A 21,367-nucleotide genomic window follows, 5' to 3' on the forward strand; every position below is an offset into this window, starting at 1 on the left:
AGGAGCGTGGGGAAAACAAAAAGTCACATCCAAAAATGGAGAGAGAATGTGGACAAAAACAAGACGTCATTGCAATTTCCTCGGTCTAGTATGTCAGCGATGTCTTTAAGCTTTGTTTCTTCTCCCACCTAGTGGCCGAACAGCAGGCAGCTTTAGATAGTTTTGTTCGACAAACACACTTGCATTTATTTGTTATTATTAAAATTATATTGCAAATTAATAATAATATTAGGGATGTAACGGTATCAAAATCTCACCGTACGATATTATAATGGTATTAAGGCCATCGTATGATATTGTACTCTACGTCCAAAAAAAAAGACATTAAAATGCCATAGTGGGTAAAATGAAGTGGCATAAATGTTTAGGATAAACACACCTCCTGTAATTGAACACAAATATATTGCTAAAATGTTCTAACCATATTTATTACTACAAACATGTATTTTTAAGTGCACATAATTGTGCAGGAACATCCACTGTTTCAAGCAAATAATAAAACAAACTTAGTTGAGTGTCTTTAAAGTAACAATGTAAACATCAGGTGTAAAACAATAATGTTAATTTGAGTGTCTTTCAACTTTCACTTAATGAGAAGCAGTGTCCTCTAAGGTGGACATATTTATATCAGTTTGGAAAATGTTGTATCTCAGAAAAGTTACCTAACAATTTAGCTTTTAATAAAATAAATAGCTCACAAACTGATGTTAGGCTTAGCTATCTTCAAAATTTGAAGTTCAAATATATTTTCTGGGTGACATTTAATGAGGTGACGACTTGTACAGGGTGTACTTTGCGTTCCGCCCAAGTGCAGCTGGATAGCAATGTCTTGCGACATTGAGAGAGACAAGCGGTGGTAAATGGATGGATGGATTGAGGATTTAACAAGTACCTTTTTAGTTAACTGCAAATGTGGAATTTGGAGACAAGCTATTTCAATAAATGGGCGTGCTTACCCCAAATAAACCAGAAAAAATGTCGCCGGCCAGCTGGACCAGAGACAACTGTCCATCGAGTGAGTCACATTTTATATTGATCATGATACATGCAGCATGTCATGTGTATATCATGACAGACAGCATACTTTGTATAGCTAGCTGTGTACAAAAAAAACCCATTAAATGTGGGCTAATATGTTACAGATACTGTAATGGATTGTTCATGTTTTTCAGTCAGTACAGCTTGTTGTTCTATCGCAGTGTTGTGCAATACAAACTCAAATGTCCTACTGACGTAGAAGCTATCTTATCGCTTTCCGTAGTTACCTTTTACCGCTAATACCGTAGCACGCCGATGTGTAACTTACTACGCTAGAAAAAAATAGTTCCTCAGTGTTTGCTCTTACAAAAACAATGTCGCTACAGTTCGGTTATTATACAGGTAACGGAACGTAAATTAAGTTTTGTTGACGGTTTTTGAAATAATTTTTAAAGTGATTTAGCGGTAGAATTGATTGCTCCCATAGCTGCATTGCTATCTACCTAGAACGACACAATTTTTACATGTTAGAATGCAATAAAAAACCTTTTGTCTTTTTGTCCCTCATAATGATTGTGAACAAAAGGCAAAATTCCCAAAAAAAGGGCAGTTCCTCTTTAAAGGTTTGTTTGATATACTTTTAATTAGAGATGTCCGATAATATCGGCCTGCCGATATTATCGGCCGATATATGCGTTAAAATGTAATATCGGAAATTATCGGTATCGGTTTTTTTATTATCGGTATCTGTTTTTTTTGTTGTTTTTTTTTAAAAATTAAATCAACATAAAAAACACAAGATACACTTACAATTAGTGCACCAACCCAAAAAACCTCCCTCCCCCATTTACACTTATTCACACAAAAGGGTTGTTTCTTTCTGTTATTAATATTCTGGTTCCTACATTATATATCAATATATATCAATACAGTCTGCAAGGGATACAGTCCGTAAGCACACATGATTGTGCGTGCTGCTGGTCCACTAATAGTACTAACCTTTAACAGTTAATTTTACTAATTTTCATTCATTACTAGTTTCTATGTAACTGTTTTTATATTGTTGTACTTTCTTTTTTATTCAAGAGAATGTTTTTAATTTATTTATCTTATTTTACTAATTTTTTAAAAAAGTACCTTATCTTCACCATACCTGGTTGTCCAAATTAGGCATAATAATGTGTTAATTCCACGACTGCATATATCGGTTGATATTCGGTATCGGTTGATTTCGGTATCGGTAATTAAAGAGTTGGACAATATCGGAATATCGGATATCGGCAAAAAGCCATTATCGGACATCCCTACTTTTAATGGTTAATATTTCCCATTTAAGTATTTTCTAGATATTATTTGAATTTTATCTCGTTTCAGAGTTCTTAAAATGCATTTTTGCAACAAGTGTTTTGTAACGCACTGACTCGGCGAGTCGAAATAAAAAAAAGAAAATGTGAGCAAAACCTTAAAGGGTTAAGTTTTTTACTAAAGGCAGCAATCATATATAAAGCTTTGAGCACATACACAATGTTGACATCTATAGTTATCAGTGTTTCCCATAAACTGCCAAGATACCTGTGGCGGTGGGGGCGTGGCTATGGGCATGGTCACCATGACATCATCGAGTAATTTGCATAATTTACTACAATGATTTGATTTTCTCTAAAAAGGCTCAAAAAATGTATACTTACTAATTTATGATAACAGTTTTGTTTTAAACGTCCATCCATCCATCCATCCATCCATCCATTTTACAATATAATGACAACACTTTATGTACATATTTATATACAGATTTGAACAATAAGTTATTCACTGAAATATATTTATTAATTGTGGTTCTTACAAAAAATATATCTTATAAAATATAAAAGCTAAAATGTCTCAAAGCTCTGCCCCTTTAATTAGTGCATATTAAATAATTTAACTTTAGCCTACTACTACAACCACATTATTTACCAGCAACATAAAGTGAAACAGAGGCAGAGGTGTCCTGCCACAGACAGTAACAAATAAACAGAAAACAGTAGTGGTGGTAGATAGACACAGAGCTTCATCAAACATCTGATCCACTGAACAAAGAGCTCCAAAAATCTTGAACTTTAAACTGCCATCAGTTTTACTCCCTACACTTAACCATGTGTTTCCTACTGCCTGCAGACTTTGCACCCTTTGTTATATACACATGTTGTGTTTCTAATATAAATACATTTAATAAAGTCAAATACAAATAAGGCAACAAGAGAAGTATCCTACACTTCTCTTTTGTAAAGTAAATCTGAACAGCCGATATGGGCATCTACATCAAATATATGATTTGCCTGAGAAGCTGGAGAGGACAAAAATAAAAATAAATTTTTTTTTTTTTTTTTTTTTTTTTTAAATTCTTTTTTTAAAATTATTTTTTATTTGTGGCGGACGTAATTCTTTCGTGGCGGGCCGCAACAAATAAATGAATGTGTGGGAAACCCTGGTTATATTTTGATAAAGACGGGGAAAAGCATGCACACTTGTAAACGGCGTCTGCGACAAAAAGGCAACAACCATGGCTGTAGACGCTAAGTTAAATCATGAAATGCAATCTCACCCTAGCAAAAACGATGCATGATTTATCCGGGAGAGTCTTGATATCAATTTCCTTGATCCAGCCACACACAAATAAGCCTGTCCAAGTTTTCAACTGTTTTGTTGTGCAGAATGACGTCTGGAGTACCAGACGGTTTGACATGTCTGAGAACGTGAACGACCGATAATCCTGCGGATCACTTTACAAATATATTGTTTAATATTGTATGGAGGATAGATTCAATTGCATCATTTGATTGTATCTGCTTTTTGCAGGAAGATGTAGGCCCCTTGCGTACTCCTAATCATTCACACTCTGTTTGCTGCACAGTAGCCATATTGGTTTGGTGGCCCACTACTTACTTCCGTTCTAAAGTCACGTGATGGAATACAACCTATAGTAGTAAAATAAAAACAAAGCATGTCATTGTGGTATACTGTAGCCATTATTTCTACTTATAATGTAACAGTTATTGTTGTTTATATGAAATGTAGCTGTTTCCTGCTTCCTAAAAGCATTTTAAGCCATTAGATTGGTAGTGTTTTGTGGTTACAATGAATATTAGTGTCAAACGCAGGAAGTTTTGGGAGCCCATTATAAAACCTTTACTTCATTTTACGCTTCTTAGCAGATCAGATTTATAGTGGAACAGATGTGCGTCTATGAACTTCAGTGTTGAAAAGATACATATAACCAATGTGAGCATGCTGTAGATTTTAAATTAACCTTGATGCAAGCGTGTGCCTTTTGAAATGCACAACGGTCAGTGACAAAGTGGCCTGCTGAGAGGTCAGACAAAAAGATGCAGATACTAGAAGGAAATAGTAGCAGATGAGTTAAACGAATACCAATGAGTGACCTTCACTTTATTTGTCATTGACCATCTGTTCACTGAGTAGGTGCAAAGAATAGGCCTTTTGTTTTGCAAGAACAGTGCATACTCTATATGTTACAATGTATATTAAATGAATAACATCAAAAGCATTATCTTTGTCAAAGCAGTGCAGAGGTACCCAATGAAGTGTCCAGTGAGTGTACAGTATAGAGCCATTATACCATTCTTGTAATATGCTTGGAATGACTTTTCCTATGTGCGGGCAATGTGGCGGCAAAATAACCATTTGAGTGTCATTACCTTTTGTAGCAAGATATAATGGCATTAAAGTCTTAGGAACACCATGTGAAACCGCAGCCCAGAAGGAAATATGAAGCATGTCTAAGCATGATCCTGTTAGTGAGAAAATGTGCAACGTTAGAGGACACAAAATCAAAAGCTTGCAAAAGAAATTGAGCAACATTTTTTCGGGATGAAAAATAATCTGTTTCAGGGTAAAACTGTCACTATTTTATCACTAATAATAAAAACAAAAAAATAACAAACATAATTAAAATATTTAATTATTTGCCAATTTGTCAACTGTTATAGAACATGTAAAACAAATATGGTTTAAGTAAATGTTTAAATGTATAAATGCTTGTATCATTTTTCAACACAAGAAAGCTTTAAATAAACCTAATGAAATACTGTAGATAAATTAATTCATAAAATATATCTAATTGTTTTCTATCAATTGTCACACACACAATACTTAAAAGGACTACAGCTAAATGTAGAAATAATACAACAATAATTCGGCAACGCTATTGATGCAACCCTATGTCCTTTTATTTGGAATGTGTCACAAAGCCCCCCCCAAAAAGCAAAACACCAATAATCCTTACATGCTTGCTAAAGTGTGTTTGTGTTTTAATTCAGAATTGTATGACCTCAGAGGCTACACTACACGCTGGCATAAATGAGGACGCTGCTTGTTTATCCGTGTTGTATTATCAGTGTAGCTTATTTTTGTGTGTCTCGTTTCCCTTGACACAAACACAGATGTTATGTAGGTCAAGCTTTGTAGTGAGTTGCATGCCAAGGTGCTTTCTGACAAAATTGTGGCGACAGATGTCACCACGTTTGGGTAAGTTCAGCGTGACGCTAGGTAGCCATCACTCAGTGAGTCAAAGCAGGACTGGAAGATGAAATTCAAAACAGTTTTTACTTTTATTTTTAGGTTAATAGTTGGCATCTTAGGACAGAATAAAACTCTTGTTAATAAAGCTATTCATACAGACATTAAATAGTGTATAATACAAACATTTCAGTCCAAAAGAGCAGCACCCATGAAGGCATATAAAGAATTGTAGAGGGAGGAGGTGTGTCAGAAAAGTTTCAGGACTGTTGAGGGCATTCTTCGTCCACTGCGAGTTCTTTCCACAGGACCGGACGATCAACCAGCACCTTGACAAAGAGACCCATCCATCCATCCATTTTCTACCGCTTGTCCCTCTGGGAGTCGCGGGAGCCAATCCCAGTTGCATTCGGGCAGAAGGCGGGGTACACCCTGAACAAGTCGCCAGCTCATCGCAGGGCCAACACAGACAACATTCACACACTAGGGCCAACCCTGAGACATTAAATGAATATAAGTGAAAAACATTTCAGGATACATATGAGACTACTGGAGAGTGATACATTTTTGAAGAAATCTTCTAAACTATAATTTATTAATGTATCATTCAATTCTGAATAAAAATTAAGCAATGACCAATTGCTAAATAGTGTTAAACGTACTTTATTATTGTAGAGGTGTTATAGTCTAATGTTAACGTCAACAGATAAAATGTATCAAACTGAATAAACTGAACTGATCATCATCAGTGATGTTGCTTGTTACGCATTCTGAATCCCTGACCCACAATTATCTGAAAGGACACAATCAACTCACTCTCCTTCCATCCCAGATGACGCACCTCATTTTTCTAAGGAAAAATGATACATTGTGTTTGAGATCGCAGTAATGCAACCATTGGTTGACATTGTCGACAAAATAATTGATAAAATTTGCCGCCTACAAATAAATTTGCAGATAACAGTCGGTGACGTGATCGCTCATGTTTCTCCAGACATAAACAAGCACCCGGAAGATAAAAAACACACGCAAATCAAAACACATCAAAGACACAACCTTCTCAATTAGCAAAGTGGACCTTGCCTTTCATGACAGTACGTCGGTGATGTGGAAGCATGTGAAACAGAGGCATGTTGGACATCTGGATGATGTGGTCTCCTACCTTTTCTCTGTAAGATAGTTAGTTAACTAAACAACAACAGAAAGACAAAGTTGTGTTAGTTCGGTAAAGTTGAAAAAAGATTGGCACATTCAAAGTTATTGGAGCAATACCGAAAGGTCTTTAAGGGAGAAAAAATCTGTTCATATCCCTGTGTGCAACTTTTTAAACACAGCACCTGGTATTTGGTAATGTTTTGTTATTGATGTTTTTTTGACTGTCCTTTGTTTACATTAAAAAAAGTTTTCTTTTTTATCAGCATTTTTTCTGTCCTTGCTTTTACATTGACACAAGTTTAATATAGTTATTTTTTTAGCCTAATGAACAGCACAGTTACAGTATAAATGAATATTTCTGAATAAAGTAGTCATCTTTATTGTTAGTAAGCGCATATCAAAAAATATCTCTAGCTAAATTTAAAAGCTGATCGCTACATTTCAGCCACTGAATAAGCTTCATAATCCAATTAGTGGACTTTAAAAATAGTCTTTAATTGCAGCTCTAGTAACCAGCAAATTAAACTTTGTTGTCACCAGGCTAGACAATTGCTGTTTAAACCTTTTGCACATTTGCGTCATCACAGTACACAGTATCATTCACGACATCCTAGTTTATCTGCTACCAAAACAACTAGCCAGTCAGCACATATTTCATTTAAACAATGAATAATAAGAACGTCATAGTTATTTAACCCATGTTTCAACTGCCTGGTGCTGTGCTCATTCCTGTCAATGGTGTTTTAACGTATAGGGGACGTGCTATAATTAAATTAAAAAAGAAACATACTGCGGTGGCGGCGATGTAAAGTACTTTGAATGGGGATTGTCATTATGCTATGCTCAGATCGCGTCTGTGAAAATTTTGAATAGTATGTTTTATTTAATGTATGTTTTCAACATAAGAGACTTAGACTTAGACTTCCTTTTTATTGTCATTCAAATTTGAACTTTACAGTACAGATAAGAACGGAATTTTATTTCATTAGCTCATGGTAGTGCAGGATAAAAAAGCAATAAGGTGCATATATAAATAAATAAATAGGTTACTGTACAGATAAATATATTGCACATAAGTTAATATATACGTTAATTATACCTAATACCATATCATACCTTAGCATAAGTTTAATGTTACAATTTAGGAAAAAGAAAAAATAAAGCATTTTTTTAAAAATTCGGGGCCCATTGAATTTCCCAGTAACCCACTCAGTAGGGCTGAGCGAAATGGCAAAAAAAAATCATGATACATTTTTTCATATCATTTGATCTCGATTATTATCATGATTTTTTTATGTTTTATTAAGGTCGGTTTGTCCCTATCAGGATTATACAGAGTCCCATTGCATCCCTGCTGTTTGCTACTGCAATATGTTTTAACAGACATTTCCGCCATGTTTGATCAAGGTAATAATGTATGCTGACAACTGTCATTTTGTTCATATCTATTATGGTGTTTAGGTGATGTGCAACCTTACAGGTAACCCACGCTACAGTTCCTAACTTGGTGTTAGGGTGACGGTTTCGCTTCTTTTACAGTGCGTTTAGGGGGAGAACAACTTTTTCTCCTCTCAAAGTTATTTTGTTACTTTGCTTGTCATCACAAACTTAATTCTGCAGTCAACAAAATATCAGTGGTGTAGTGAATACCACAAGACTTTTATTTCAAGTTGACATTTACTAAACAACACTTTCAAATAGTAAATTATTATTTTACTTGATTACTTGTATATCAGTGATTCTCACTTTTGGTTTAGCAAACGTTGACCCAGATAGTGGAGTTTTTGGAAACTTAAATAGTGTATCTTATATTTTATGAAAATACATTAAAGTGAAGTTTGAATTTGAGGTACTGTAAAATAATGTGTACCAACACATAAAACATGTTTATTTCAGGAACAAAAGGTTTCGATCCACAAATTCAAATATTATTTGAACAAAAAGTGTCTGCAGAGTTTTAAGTACATATTATATCAGAGGAGTTGAATCTTTGCAAACACATATAAAACAAATCTTATTTAAAAATATTTAGATATAGAAATGTATTTTTTTTCTGATTAAATTAGGTGTGTTTATTCTCCCAGTCTGTGTGAGCCTGCCTGCGAGTCCGTATTCAGGGCAGGATTACTGCGCACCACAACGTGAACTCAAGCAGTCAGGGAGACTAAAGTTTGTCACTGAAGTTTCTGCTCCTTTTTAAATGTTGTGTTTCAACTTTTATGCTAGTGTTAGCAGTATTCCTTTATTGTGTTCTTCTGAGCTGCACTTCCAGTTGTGTGACGAAGAAGGGGGGAGGCACAATGCGTGATTACTTCGTGAGGAGCCTGACTTTCGCGTCGATAGAACAGGACGGTCCCGCACTCACACAGACACAAACACGTTCACACAAACACACGCAAACATACACAGAAACACACACACATTCACATACACACCCAGGATCACGGTCAATAAAAGCTGATTGTTCCGTGCAGGATTATACCAAGCATTGTTGCTTCCCTATTGTTTACTACTGCGATATCTACTAACAGACATTTCCGCCATGTTTGATCAAGGAAATCTGCTAACAGCTGATCACTGTGATCGAACTTAAATTAATTGCGATGATCGATCACAATCCTATAATCCCCCAGCCCTACACTTAAATCCCTACCTGTGGGTTCCGGGAACTCACTACATTGAAATGACTGTATTAATATTTATTACTTCAGACAAATTAAGTCCGTGTAAATTCTGTGATTTATTTCCTTCAGCATCAAATGTATTAGTATTTAAAGGCCTACTGAAACCCACTACTACCGACCACGCAGTCTGATAGTTTGTATATCAATGATGAAATCTTAACATTATAACACATGCCAATACGGCCGGGTTAACTTATAAAGTGACATTTTAAATTTGCCGCTAAACTTCCGGTTCGAAACGCCTCTGAGGATGACGTATGCGCGTGACGTAGACCGGCGAACACTGGTATGCCTTCCACATTGAAGCCAATACGAAAAAGCTCTGTTTTCATTTCATAATTCCACAGTATTCTGGACATCTGTGTTCGTGAATCTGTTGCAATCATGTTCATTGCATTATGGAGAAGGAAGCTGAGCAAGCAAAGAAGAAAGTTGTCGGTGCGAAATGGACGTATTTTTCGAACGTAGTCCGCAACAACAGTACACAGCCGGCGCTTCTTTGTTTACATTCCCGAAAGATGCAGTCAAGATGGAAGAACTCGGATAACAGAGACTCTAACCAGGAGGACTTTTGACTTCGATACACAGACGCCTGTAGAGAACTGGGACAACACAGACTCTTACCAGGATTACTTTGATTTGGATGACAAAGACGCAGACGTGCTACTGTGAGTATGCAGCTTTGGCTTCTAAACATTTGATCGCTTGACCGTATGTGCGCAACTTTTTTTTGCGTATGTACGTAACTTTTTTAAAATATATAAGCTTTATGAACCTTGGGTTAGGTGAACGGTCTTTTAAGCTGAGTGATTGTGTGTGTTGATCAGGTGTTTGAATTGTATTGGCGTGTTCTATGGAGCTAGGAGCTAGCAGAGGAGCTAGGAGCTAGCGTAACAAACACGCAGGTGTTTTTATGCAGGATTAATTTGTGGCATATTAAATATAAGCCTGGTTGTGTTGTGGCTAATAGAGTATATATATGTCTTGTGTTTATTTACTGTTGTAGTCATTCCCAGCTGAATATCAGGTCACCCCCGGCTCTCACAGCATCTTCCCTATCTGAATAGCTTCAACTCCCCACTAGTCCTTCACTTGCACTTTACTCATCCACAAATCTTTCATCCTCGCTCAAATTAATGGGGAAATTGTCGCTTTCTCGGTCCGAATCTCTCTCACTTCATGCGGCCATCATTGTAAACAATAGGGAACTTTGCGTACATGTTCAACTGACTACGTCACGCTACTTCCGGTAGGGGCAAGCCTTTTTTTTATCAGATACCAAAAGTTGCAATCTTTATCGTCGTTGTTCTATACTAAATCCTTTCAGCAAAAATATGGCAATATCGCGAAATGATCAAGTATGACACATAGAATAGATCTGCTATCCCCGTTTAAATAAAAAAAATTCATTTCAGTAGGCCTTTAATAACGTCTACAGTTGGCTATAGTGTCTTTTATTTACATGAGAGTGTGCATTTGTGTATTGTCAATGTGTTCCAAAATAAGATCAACAATTTGTGGGATTAAAGGAGCCCAAACCCTTAATAATAATAATAATAATCTGTCCTTTTGTGTGAGGTAAGGTGGCTGCTATGGCAACCGCTATCTCTCTGAGCTCATTGGTTAGATAAATGTTTGTTTCTTAATGTAATGCCCTCACCCACTTCAAACCCCCTCCTCAACCGTAAATCCCAACAAATCTCTGTTTGCCCATGCCGATTGTTTTTTGTTTTTCTGTTTCGCAGCCTAGTCATGTCTGCAGCGTGGATGCAAAGATGAGAATAATTTACGAGGCTTTCTCCCCTCGACGGATGAGCAGGTCGGTTAAGCTGGTGGGGTGGAGCGGCGTGGCAAAAGGGATGGAGGGAGGGAGAAAGGCAGGTCAGAGGTCATGGGCACTTGAGTGTAACATGACGTGTGTAAACGGAGGTTGTTTCTTTTTTCGATTTTAGATCTGCTGAAGTTTGTGCTACCTGCTTTGCATCCATAAGGACGACAGAAGCTGTCAATCACACAACTTCATGTTTAACTCTATATTGAAATTCAACGATTCGGTGCATTTGCAAACAGCTAAAATGATGTATAAAGCAAACTATAACCTGCTACCCAAGAATGTACAACAATTCTTCTCAACAAATGAGGAGAAATATAACCTTAGAGACAAATCTAATTTAAAACATTTGTATGCTCGTACAACACTTAAAACCTTTAGCATATCAGTATGTGGAATTAAATTATGGATCGGAGTAACCAAAGAAATCAAACAAAGCACCAATGCGATTCACTTTAAGAGACTGTTCAAACTGCAAGTGTTCACAAAGTACACAGAACAAGAATTATGATGAACATCTTTAACATTTTATTGAGACAGATTATTTATGTATTTAATATTTGTATGCTTACTATGGTATATTATTTATTTATTATTTATTTGTTCACTGTTCTGTTACAGAGAACAAAGAAATTGGATAAAATTGCGATGGTATGAAAAGGGGTAGGATTAAATCAGCTCTGCTTCTTCCTACTCCTTTTCGGACGTGCTTTAATGAAACAACTACAATTGTGTGATGCATTACATTGCATCGTATGCATGTTCGAAATAAACTGAAACTGAACTGAACTCTAGCTATTCCTGGGTCCATAGCACATTTTTCTTGACGATATATTGACCTACAAATTATTGTCAATAAACAATGATATTGTCAACATTATTTTGAGACCAAATTAACCAGTGATGTAATGATAATACATAATAATAATAATAATGCAAGTACCGTATTTTCCGCACCATAAGGCGCCCCGTGTTATTAGCCGCACGTTTAATGAACGGCATATTTCAAAACTTTGTTTACCTATTAGCCGCCCCGTGCTATTAGCCGCACCTACGCTACGCTAAAGGGAATGTCAACAAAACAGTCAGATAGGTCAGTCAAACTTTAATAATATATTACAAACCAGCGTTCTAACAACTCTGTTCACTCCCAAAATGTAATGTGCAAATGTGCAATCACAAAAATAGTAACACTCAAAATAGTGCAGAGCAATAGCAACATCAATAACTCAACGTTGCTCATACGTTAGTGTCACACAACACACAAAATAAACATTTAAAGCTCACTTTCTGAAGTTATTACTCATCTACAAATCCCTCGAATTATTCTTCTTCGGTGTGCTTCACTTGTTTTTTGACACCATCGATGATGTGGACGCGCATGCAGTCATAGATCAACAGGAACGGTGCTGCGTGAAAAAAGTCACCCGGTGTCTTCGCGTAAACGTCTATCAACCACTCGCTCATCTTTTCTTCATCCATCCATCCCTTCGAGTTAGCTTTTATGATGACGCCGGCTGGAAAGTTCTCTTTTGGCAAGGTCTTCCTTTTGAATATCACCGTGGGTGGAAGTTTCTGGCCGTTAGCATGGCAAGCTAGAACCACAGTAGGACGACTTCTCATTCCCTGTGGTGCGAATATTCACCGTACGTGTTCCCGTTGTATCCACAGTGCGGTTCACATGAATATCAAAAGTCAGTGGAACCTTGTACGCGTGTCTCTTAGTAGGAGACATTTTTTTGTCTTTACAGAAAAACAAATGAAATTAAATATCCGCGAGCTTCTTCTTCTACGGGGGCGGGTGCTCACCTTGGCGGTTGCTTACAGTAGAAGAAGAAGCGCTTCCTCTTCTATGGGGGCGGTTGCTTACCGTAGAAGAAGAAGCGCTTCCTCTTTTACGGGGAAAAAAGATGGCGACTGTTTACCGTAGTTGCGACACCTAAACCTTATGAAAATAAATATGAATATTAATCCATATATAAGGCGCACCGGGTTATTAGCCGCACTGTCTGCTTTTGACAAAAATTGTGTTTTTTAGGTGCGGCTTATGGTGCGGAAAATACGGTATACCCTTTTAAATGCAATAAACTTGTATTTCTTGTATATTTTAACATTGTAATTGAAATGTAAACTTTTAAAGCAGCAATAAGTAACTTTTCAACCTTCATAAAAGATTTTCCTAACTTTTGGGATGATACATCAACTTACAATTGGCTGCATGACACCTCTGCCATGGCCTGAGGGGGTCTCTATGGCTTTTAATGGCACTTAGCGAAATTGAAAAGGGTGGCAAAAACCCTGTCACACAAAAAACTACAAAAGTGCTGACTTTCTTTACGACATATGTCACTCCCTCTTTCCCCATTCATTACAAAGATGGAAGACGTTGCGAACGCCTGCGCGCCGCCAGAAAACTAAAAGAACAAGACGAACGCCTATGTGCAATTACTGCTATCGGGGCAGAAGCTGTAAAACAACCAAATAAACTAAACGTTTTGCCTGAGGAGACAAAAATAAGAAAAAGGGAAGCTGCCCGGATATAAGGACAATCAAGCATCAACATCTGCAGCAGCTGAAACCAAAGCAAACAGTGATTGCCCATTACATTGCATGTAGGCCTATATGGCAGTTATAGAAGCTGGAAAACTTATTGAGTTAATTTTAATTTATCGTTCGATTGATTGACTTATCGAATATCGGTTCAGGCCTAACTTAAGCAGGAAACAAAAGTTAAGTTGATGATGGTTTTTATTCTCTGTACCGAGGATGTCGTTGTGGCTTGTACAGCCCTTTGAGACACTTGTGATTTAGGGCTATATAAATAAACATCGATTGATTGATTGATTGATTGATATTCACTTCACTACATGCAAGCTGGTTATTTTAGACCTTGGCCAGCTCTGCTTTGCCTAGTAATGTCACATGCAGCTGGAGACGTTCCGCAATGTTGGCCACCTTCTCCAGGGTGGCATGCTGGCTCAGCATCAGCAGCAGTGCCTCATCAGGGGTTTGGAGGTTAGCATCGCTTGTAGTCCTTGTTGTTTTTTCAACTGTTCTCATTTCTGAAATCTTGCCGCTCAGGTAAGCAAGTTTTTAATTATTAAATGTTATCCCTAAAGTTTCGCTTGGCTAAAAAGATTCTCAATTGGTGGACCGTGGCTCTCATCTGAACACTGATGCCCATCTTTCGAGATCTCTTTTAGGAGGGATAGCAAAAACAGTGAAACACGCAAGGCAAAATATTATGGACATGGTACTTTGTTTTAAAAGAAAACTGCACTTTTTGGAGAATTCTGCTTATCACAATTTTATGTGAGACAAGAACACATATAGTTTTCTCTTTTTCTGTGCTTTCTATATAGTCAAAAACCTCCAGCATGAGGCGGTTAACAATGCAGGTAGAAGGGATTTTCTCTATTGTATTCATGTGCTGGAATGGAATCTAAAAAAATACGGAATCTTCTTTTAGCAAATTCTGTTTAAAAATTATTGACGTTTTTTGCTTTGAACATTGACTTTTAATTTGTTGATAGAAACAGGCCGCGTCATAAAAAGTGAAGGATGCGTTCATAAATTGTATACAATAGAGTCTGATCTATCAAGATTTTGCATGTATTATGTGCAAATATAATAGCGCACACAAAGCTGATCTACTATGCTTGTGCGCAAAGGATTGTCTCTGGGACGGTATAGCTCGGTTGGTAGAGCGGCCGTGCCAGCAACTTGAGGGTTGCAGGTTCGATCCCCGCTTCCGCCATCCTAGTCACTGCCGTTGTGTCCTTGGGCAAGACACTTTACCCACCTGCTCCCAGTGCCACCCACACTGGTTTACATGTAACTTAGATATTGGGTTTCACAATGTAAAGCGCTTTGAGTCACTTGAGAAAAAGCGCTATATAAATGTAATTCACTTCACTTCACTTCACTTAAGTGAACAAAATACAGTGCTCCTGGAAAGTTTTCACTGCGTTTCACTTTTCCCACATTTTTAAGTTATTTAAGTTATTCGAAAATGGAATACATACATTTTTGTCCTCAAAATTGTACAGATGATACCCCATAATGACAATGTTTTTTTCTTATTTTACAAATGTATATGAACAAAAGAGTATTTTAGACTTCATAATGCACCCCACATTTTCAATGGGAGACAGGTCTGGACTACAGGCAGGCCAGTCTAGTACCCGCACTCTTTTACTATGAAGCCACGTTGATGTAACACGTGGCTTGGCATTGTCTTGCTGAAATAAGCAGGGGCGTCCATGGTAACGTTGCTTGGATGGAAACATCTGTTGCTCCAAAACCTGTATGTACCTTTCAGCATTAATGGCGCCTTCACAGATGTGTAAGTTACCCATGTCTTGGGCACTAATACACCCCCATACCATCACAGATGCTGGCTTTTCAACTTTGCGTCTATAACAATCCGGATGGTTCTTTTCCTCTTTGGTCCGGAGGACACGACGTCCACAGTTTCCAAAAACAATTTGAAATGTGGACTCGTCAGACCACAGAACACTTTTCCACTTTGTATCAGTCCATCTTAGATGAGCTCAGGCCCAGCGAAGCCGACGGCGTTTCTGGGTGTTGTTGATAAACGGTTTTCGCCTTGCATAGGAGAGTTTTAACTTGCACTTACAGATGTAGCGACCAACTGTAGTTACTGACTGGGTTTCTGAAGTGTTCCTGAGCCCATGTGGTGATATCCTTTACACACTGATGTCGCTTGTTGATGCAGTACAGTCTGAGGGATCGTAGGTCACGGGCTTAGCTGCTTACGTGCAGTGATTTCTCCAGATTCTCTGAACCCTTTGATGATATTAGGGATCGTAGATGGTGAAATCCCTAAATTCCTTGCAATAGCTGGTTGAGAAAGGTTTTTCTTAAACTGTTCAACAATTTGCTCACGCATTTGTTGACAAAGTGGTGACCCTCGCCCCATCCTTGTTTGTGAATGACTGAGCATTTCATGGAATCTACTTTTATACCCAATCATGGCACCCACCTGTTCCCAATTTGCCTGTTCACCTGTGGGATGTAACAAATAAGTGTTTGATGAGCATTCCTCAACTTTATCAGTATTTATTGCCACCTTTCCCAACTTCTTTGTCACGTGTTGCTGGCATCAAATTCTAAAGTTAATGATTATTTTCACAAAAAAAAATGTTTATCAGTTTGAACATCAAATATGTTGTCTTTGTAGCATATTCAACTGAATATGGGTTGAAAATGATTTGCAAACCATTGTATTCCGTTTATATTTACATCCAACACAATTTCCCAACTCATATGGAAACGGGGTTCGTGTTTTCTAAGAAGACATTTTGTTTAATTATCCGGTAATGTTTTAAATAAACATTTTGAATACATTCATATTTAATTTAACATGCATGACACACTTAGACATATTGTTACGATCATCTGCTCTAAAAAAGAACATTACTCTTGATGGACTTAAAATGAAATAACAAAAGCATATTGTAAAACAGAGTATTAAAGGAACAAATACACAAATGAATACATTCCACAAAATAAATACAAGCATAGTTATGTCTCTCTCCCCGCAAATTATCTTTGCTAAGCTGAATAGCAAAGTCAAAACTCAACAGTTGATGAGTCGTCACGAAAAGTGATTACTTTTTTTTAACGTTGACAAACACTGATTAGCTGCTGGTGGCTGAGTGTTTGATACTAATATTTTTAGATTAAAAGTGAATTATTGAAGTTTTTTTTGCATTTTAGTGACTCACTACTGTGTTTAAAAACAACATGCCAGACCCCTCTGATAAACCCCCACCCCCCAAAAAAAATCCTCTTGCTTCTTTTTGCACTTTAAAGTTAAGTTAAAGTTAAAGTACCAATGATTGTCACACACACACTAGGTGTGGTGAAAATTGTCCTCTGCATTTGACCCATCCCCTTGTTCACCCCCTGGGAGGTAAGGGGAGCAGTGGGCAGCAGCGGTGCCGCGTCCGGGAATCATTTTTGGTGATTTAACCCCCAATTCCAACCCTTGATGCTGAGTGCCAAGCAGGGAGGTAATGGGTCCCATTTTTATAGTCTTTGGTATGACTCGGCCGGGTTTTGAACTTACAACCTACCGATCTCAGGGCGGACACACTAACCAGTAGGCCACTGAGAGTAGATGTCAGATGTCAATTAAAATTAGAGAGTGGCTCTACCAGCATATACAGTTTAAAGTCAAGCACATGACAAGGTCAATGACAGTAATGATCCCTTTTAGTATAGATTGTACACCCACACGCGCACACGCACACACACTTTTTACTGATTTGTTTGAGATAGCATTAAAGGCTTTTTTAGATTCACCTAAAAGGGTGTGCCAGCAGAAAAATACCACATTTACAAAATATGGTTTCATTATTATTAACTCTAACATTATATTAAGTATTCATAACACATATTATATTGTTATTATTATATATACATATATATACAGTATATATATATATATATATATATATATATATATATATATATATATATATATATATATATATATATATATATATATATATATATATATATATATATATATATACACATATATTCCATCATGGAGGGGTCAATCAGTCAATCAATCAAAGTCGATTTATATACCCGTTAATCACAGGTGTCTCAAAGGGCTACACAAACCGCAATGACATTGTCACGTTGGTATCGCATAGTTTCGCGGCGGTCGTTTCCCCAAGATGCAGACGGACGTCAGGAAGCAGTGTGCAGGTATAAAGATGATTTAATCCAAAAATCAAGCCCAAATACGAAAATACAAAATTGTGCTGATGGCGCAGGAAGCTATGGTAAAGGCTTAACAGACAAAAATAACAAGAAGCAAGTAGTACAACGTAACTGTCGCGTGATGCGAATAAGACTGCCAGGCGGAGTGTCGCGCAAGGCAGGAATAAATAGTTCTCTGATTAGTGACCGGGAGCAGGTGAGCGTCCCGACCACTAATTAAAGGCAGGTGACAAAAATCAGCACCCATGGCAACAAAGAAAACAAACAAGGGTGCTAAACTAAACAACTGAGGAAATATCAAACTAAACATGACCCGGGGCAACGGATCATGACAGACATCCCCTGATCTGAAACCCACATCTGGGCAAGGAAAAACTCAAAACCCAAAATGAGACAAGGCAGAAACATTAGGAAGGGGTTGCAGATGTGGGGACGCCCCTCCTGGATGACAGGTTGCAATGAATACCAAGTGGGTACAGTTATTGCAAATTATTCATGATAATGTGATAGTGCAGTCCACTGGGGGAAAGCAGAGGGTCGTAGGAGGTCTTCTTTCATGTCACACTACGTTAAGACTTAAAACAGCTAGCATCTCCTCCAGACTGAAACCTCTCCGAGGTTTAGCCACCTGGTAACCTCTCCATACAGAAGAGGGAGGCAGAAAAGAGAAACAGCAGGTCAAATAGTCTAAAACAGGAAAAGTAAATGATGACAAGAATCAAGAATATCATGGACTTATGTAGTATTTGATTTATTTTATGGTAAGCTTTACTAACGTGACTATAAGTGTTCATTTTGACAAAAATGTTTTGTCGTAGTTATCATCAATGACCTATTTTCTCCTGACTAAAATAGTACGATAACAAATCACAACAAATGCACGTTGACGAAAACAATGACAAAATCAATTGACAATTTAGTTGCTGAATATAAAATGAGACAAAAATGTTGACAAAGAAGAAATCACATTATATTTTATTTTGTCTTTAGGCGAGTAGGATACATTAAGAATCTGTCCAATCACAGTGACATGCAAGAGAGGGGTGGGGGGCAAATCACGGTGGGGAACTAGTGTCTTTGTAAGACAGTGTTTGGATTTTTCACTGAGAAACAAGACTGTACTGTAGGGGTATAACGAAAAACTTAAATAATCTTTCTCTTTCGTTTTCTATGATTGTCACATACACACTAGGTGTGGTGAGATTATCCTCTGCATTTGACCCATCACCCTAACCCCCTGGGAGGTGAGGGGAATGATGACCACGGCAAAACTTTCGGCGGTCAGTATTACCCTTTTAAACTAAAATTATCTAAAAACCAAGATTTATACCTGCACTTTGAGAACATCACGGCGGACTTACTGGTGCCAGCTCTATCTTAAATGCAAACATGAAAACAAGAGACATACTTCTTCACCTGTTAAAAACAACAACCCCTATCTAAACTTATGTAAACATATTACTGTCTGAGCAACTAAGGTATTAAATTGTGTGCATTGAACCTACAAGATGTGCTCTCTTAGAACAGAATTATGATGATCGATCTTTCCTCAGAGGAAAAGAGACAAGGTGTTGTACCGCTGAACACAGTAGGGCAGACACAACGCATACATAATTAGAATAGATTTTATTTGTTACAGACTTTTCATTTAAATAAATACTAAAATGCTACAGTACAAACCAATATTTACAGTACAACAATAAAAGTTAAGCTACTAAAACAGATAAAACACTACGACTAAAACACTTCAGTGAAGCACAAGAAACAATACATGCAAACTAGTGGGTTTTCTAAAACAGTGTGTCAATTTAATTCAGTTGTTTAAAAATCTTTTCAAGCACATTCCACAATACCAGGGTGATAATGATAATCGTGATAATTTTGGTCACAATAACGCTGATAGGAAATTCTCTTATTGTTACATCCTTACTGTATTGTAACAGATATAATCACATAATGTCTTCTACACCTGGAAGAAAGAGAAGACATATGAACATTGTGGGGAGGCGGGGCCGGTGGACCGACAGCGAGGTGTTCTCCGCCGGAGTCCACTCCAAGATGGCGGCGAGGAGGCGTGGCCGGCAGTCCAACAGGGAGGCAGGGCACACCAGAGCCCGCTCCAAGATGGCGGCGAGGAGGAGGGGACGACGAGCAAGCGGCGAGACGGTGCGCGCCGAGAGCGACGCCGCAATTGTGACCATGTGCGGGGATCGCGCACCTGGTCACAATCAGCTAATCCCCTCGCAGTGTCTAAAAGGATAACAGCCGAGAACGACGGGGCAGAAGGAGGTGGAGAGCCAGTGGGGCATGCAGAGAGGAGACGGAGAGAAGAGGCAAGACACGCAGCAACGCATGCAGCGAGAGACAGACGGCGAGAGCAAACGAGAGCAAGACGCCGACAACGAAGACTAGGCCGGCTGAAAAGCAGGCGGCGGAGCGAGCAGCAGGTGGAGCCGGAGCTGAAAAGCAATGCGCAAAAGACTTTTCTTGTTGCAAAATAAAGAAGTCAAAACCTGCCCGCAACATGTCCTTCCTTGCTGGTCCTGAGAACCCGCACGACAGTGAGAGTCGGTCACAAACATATGTTACCTTTGCAACAGTAGACAACAGGACACATTGTAAACCCTGTGGCTCGATTTTCTCCGCTAAAAATACAACCAACTTGAAGCACCATCTGCAGGCTAATCATCAGGACATCTACGCAACAGTAAATAGGCCTACACTAATATTTCCAAATGACTCATGTACTGAATTACTCTCGCTATTAGTGTACCAGCAGAATGGAAAACAAGTTGACTTTATATGCTTATTTGTGTTTCATTGTATCCATTAAACCATATCCAATATTATTTACTGCACAACCCGCAAACTATTTGAAAATACCGTTTATTTATTTTATTTTTTTATTTTTTTTGTCCTGTCCAGCTTCTCAGGCAAATCATATAGTTGATGTAGATGCCCATATCGGCTGTTCAGATTTACTTTACAAAAGAGAAGTGTAGGATACTTCTCTTGTTGCCTTATTTGTATTTTACTTTATTAAATGTATTTATATTATCATTTGGTGCAGCCGGGCCTGAGCAGGATTGATTGATTGATTGAGACTTTTATTAGTAGGTTGCACAGTGAAGTACATATTCCGTACAATTGACCACTAATAACCGAATAACCGAATAAGTTTTTCAACTTGTTTAAGTCGGGGTCCACTTAAATTGATTCAGATACAGATATATACTATCATCATAATACAGTCATCACACAAGATAATCACATTGAATTATTTACATTATTTACAATCAGGGGTGTGGAGGGGGGGTGGGGGTATGATATGGACAGCAAGTAGTGGACATAGAGAGAGAGAGAGAGATAGGAGGGGATAGAAAGAGAAAAAAAGGAAGGCAGAGGGGGGAATTGTGGGGACAAGAGGGGGATTAGACAGAAA

The 21,367-nt window shown here is 37.9% G+C and overlaps 1 long non-coding RNA gene across 1 annotated transcript in view; it reads left to right on the forward strand.

Moving 5' to 3' along the window:
- Positions 1 to 20,724, forward strand: part of LOC133655460 (uncharacterized) — a 65,692-nt gene extending 44,968 nt beyond the window's left edge. The window contains exon 3 of the long non-coding RNA XR_009827002.1: positions 19,869 to 20,724. This is a non-coding gene — a long non-coding RNA (uncharacterized LOC133655460). The remainder of the gene's footprint in view (positions 1 to 19,868) is intronic.
- The last annotated feature ends 643 nt before the right edge of the window (positions 20,725 to 21,367 follow it).

Source organism: Entelurus aequoreus, linkage group LG08, assembly GCF_033978785.1.
Source record: "Entelurus aequoreus isolate RoL-2023_Sb linkage group LG08, RoL_Eaeq_v1.1, whole genome shotgun sequence".
In the NCBI taxonomy this organism is placed as follows: Eukaryota; Metazoa; Chordata; class Actinopteri; order Syngnathiformes; family Syngnathidae; genus Entelurus; species Entelurus aequoreus.